At 26.7% G+C, this 3,921-nt stretch overlaps 1 protein-coding gene across 1 annotated transcript in view; it reads left to right on the plus strand.

Annotated features, from left to right (window-relative positions):
* The first annotated feature begins 966 nt into the window (after positions 1–966).
* Positions 967–3,921, plus strand: part of LOC120771484 (potassium voltage-gated channel subfamily KQT member 4-like) — an 11,729-nt gene continuing 8,774 nt past the window's right edge. Inside the window, exon 1 of the mRNA XM_040099522.1 lies at positions 967–1,105. The gene's annotated coding sequence lies outside the window, so the exon portion shown is untranslated. The remainder of the gene's footprint in view (positions 1,106–3,921) is intronic.

The following is a 3,921-nucleotide window of genomic DNA, read 5'->3' on the forward strand; positions in this document are numbered from 1 at the left end:
TGTAAACTTGCCTATCATTCAATGATGGGTTCATATGGAGCTTTCTGGTCCTCTCTGAGGGCGTGGGTTCGAATCCCACTTCTGACAAGAATTTTTTTTTATTGAATTCAAATACTTTAAAATATATTGCCGAGCCATTTTCGTTTCAAGATTATATAAAAAGTACAACGTGACAATAGACCAGGAAAATCCGTTTCTCCACGTTTTTTGCGACTCATATTTTGTATGCATAAATATTGCTAATTTTATTTTGCCGACAACCACAAAATAGACTGTAAAATACAAGCAAAACAAATCAAGCATTCTGTGCAATAACAAAAAGGTGATGACAAAACAAGCAATTTTCCAAAAAAAATTTGGGTGCGTGGGCCACTGAGTACTACTTACACCCGCACACTCCTAAATTTTTTTTCTGACACAACCTATTACTGTTGTTGTTATCTTTGCGAAGTATAGTACATTTGTTTGGTTGTACAATGAATATTTAAATATTTCATGTACGTATTTATTTATGTTTTGCTGCTTTTATTAGGATTTTTTTCTATTTCGGCGTCTGGCTTGTTAGCTCTTAACGCTGACCGCCCAACTGCCCGCGTGCCTGGCTGCCCGGTTAGCCTGGTCCGTATGGAGGAGGCGATGCGTCGTGTCTCCGTCTCCTCGTTGTTGAGGCACTTGCTGAGAGTGTTTTTCGCCTGTTGTTGCTAATGGCCTTAGGTGACGCCGATCAATTGACTTGTTGTGTGTAGCATTTTGTGAGCATATTATTGAAATTTGCTTGTGGCAAAGACGTTTTGTATATAGTTTTGAGTTTTCAGCACCAAAACAAGTGAGTAGTTCGGAAAAGCGAGCAAAATACAAGTTAATGTTGTAGCATTTTGTCTTGTTTTTTGCTTTGTTTATTAAATTAAAAAACAATTTCGCCGAAGCGTGTAAAATTGGGCGCACACCTACTACGTAGATATGTAAATACATTTAGTTAGGCATTGTGTGGTGGATGGCTGTTGAAGCGTATATTATTGGCGCGAAAAACTAAAGACACGCTTTTGTGCGAATACTAATCTCATAGCTCGCTAAAACGCTGCGACATTCTACTGGCGCTCAAAAGGTAAGCATTTGATTAGTGGTATTATGTTCGAAAATCTTAGTCTATAGTAGAGCATATTAAGTATTTTAGCAAGTATTTTAGACGCATGCTTTCGGTGCTATATATAATTGGCCTTTGTAGGTGGCCAGCTATAAATAGAGACGTTATGTGTGTAATAAATCTACGAAAGTCAATTTTAATTTTGCAGGTGAATTGTTGTTTGTGAATTTGTATGGAGTTTTTACTTTTTAGTTTCTGGATTTTGAAATATTTTTATTTACAACTGCTTTAAGAAATTTGACTTAATTCTTATCTTTTGAATTTTATCCAAATGTAAAAAAATTAAATTTTACAGTTTCCAGATTTTAAACTGATTTGTACAATTTATTTTTAATGATATTTTACTTCTGCTTATGAAAATGTTACTAAAAATGTTCAAAATTTATTCGGAATATTAAAATATATTGAAAAATTTCAAAAATTGAGGCTAAACAAACAAAAAAAATTTAAAAATTTAACATTTAAAAAAATTTTAGAAACAAATTTAATAAAATATTTAAAAACAAATTTAAACAAATTCGGATATATAACAAAAAATAAATTTTATAATATGTAAAAATATTGAAATTTTGGTTTAGATCATTATTATTTTTCTTATTATTTGTATTTTTTTAGAATATTAAAAAGAAAAAAAAAATTAAATACATAAGTAATTACATATATTAAAATTAAAAATAAAATTTTAAACATTTTTTTGAAATGTTTTTTATATTTTTTGCCATAGTTATAAATTTTTTAATAACTTTTTTATGTTTGGCCTTAATTAAAATCTTTTTTTTTTTATTATGTGTATTTTTTTTCGAATATTAAAAAAAACTATAAATTTAAAACAAACCTATGTATATTAAAATTTAAAAAATTTGTTTAACTATGTTTTTGATAAGGGATAAGACCAAACTTAATAATAATTGTATTAGTTTAATAGGAACATATTTTTTTTATTATAATAATAAAAAAATAAAATTTTGACAATTTTTAAAATTTTTAAATTACAAAATTTGAAAAAAAAATATAAAAATAATTAAAATTCATTGGATTTTTATATAAATTAAAACTTTGACAATTTTTAAATTAAAAAAACTGAAAAAAAAAAAAAATATTTTTTATTTTCCCTTTACTCTTTAACTAAATATGTACATATATGTACATATGTATATACTAAAAGTGTTTTTATTTCAAATTTTAGTTATAATTAGCCAAACATATCAAGTAAAAAGAAAATAGTTCCATAATAATTATATAAAACAAATTTGAACACAAAAACAAAATTCAAACTTCGAAAAAAAAAATTATGATTTATTAAAAATTTTATGAATTACTCAAAATTAAATTTTTTTAAATTTTATTCATTGTTAAAAAATATTTAATTCAAAAACAATAATTTTATAAATTACTCAAAATTAAAAGTATTTCAAATAAAAAATTGTTTGACAATTTAATTAATTTAAAAAATAATAATTAAAATTACTTATTATAGTTCGAATTTCAAATCGATTGAAGAAAACACTTGTTGTGCTGTTTTCGTATATTCTTAAGTTGAAAAATTCGATTAAATATTTGAATTTTCAAATAATAATAATTATTGTTAATTATTTGAAAATTTATTTTCTCCAAATATTCAAAGGAAAAAACAAAAAAAAAATCATATATAACACTGAATAAATTCTACTTTTATTTACTTTTAAGTACTTTTATTAACAGTTTTAGCTTTTATTATTTATTATTATTTTCGATACTTGTTCACCTAGGTATTTATTTAATTTGTCGAGTAATGCGTTGAAAGCATTTCCGTCGCACTTTTTATACCCCCAAGAAAACGCCATAATCAGCTGTCTCCGGACCGTTTGCACGCCATACGTGTGCGCTCCATACACCCCCATGTACGCTCCATATAAACTCACATAACATACTATACACAGACACACAAACTAATACGACGAAAACACACAAGTCAAATCGCTTGTTAGTCGCTGAGAGCGACGGCTGGCACAAATCCATAGCCGACCGGCTGTATAAGAGTGACACTTTAATTTTATTTGATATAATATATAAATACTTAGATTTTTTCTAAATTCCAATTTATTTGTGTTGAAAAATTTGCTCGCGAAATAACATTTAAGAACATACGTATCTACATACATATGTGTGTATGTATGTATGTATCTAAGTATACATATGTATGCATCTGGCTATTAACCCACTGTGTGGCAGTGGCAATGTGTTTTGCTGCAAGATTTATGGCCTTACTTCGAGTCATATAAGATGTGTGTATATTTAAACGAAAATAATTTGGATCGAAATATATTAGTCACTTAATTTATGGTATATGAAATAATTTATTAATTTTTGTTTGTTTGTTTGTAACATATACATACATACATTTAATATATGTATATACATATTTATATACATATATAAATTCGTCCATATACATAGATATACATATCTACTATATACTATATACATACATATGTATGTATATCAACAAACTCAAAAATTTTGTTTCTAATATTACGTTTCTCTCCAAATTACTTAATTGTTCACCTTTTTAATTAAATTAAGTTATTTTTATTAGAGCTCATGCCAATTTTAATTGTGAGTGTTATTGGCCGCAAATATTACCGAACATTTATGAGTCATATTTCAGCAGCTACAATTATGCGCTATTAAATGTGGCGCAAGGAATAATAATGAGAAAACAATGAGTAAATTGGCATACAAAACATTTACTTTGAGCATAAGTGCGCACTTTGACAAAGTGCAATTGTGTGTCAGGA

The sequence above is a fragment of the Bactrocera tryoni genome, chromosome 3, assembly GCF_016617805.1.
Source record: "Bactrocera tryoni isolate S06 chromosome 3, CSIRO_BtryS06_freeze2, whole genome shotgun sequence".
Lineage (NCBI taxonomy): Eukaryota > Metazoa > Arthropoda > Insecta > Diptera > Tephritidae > Bactrocera > Bactrocera tryoni.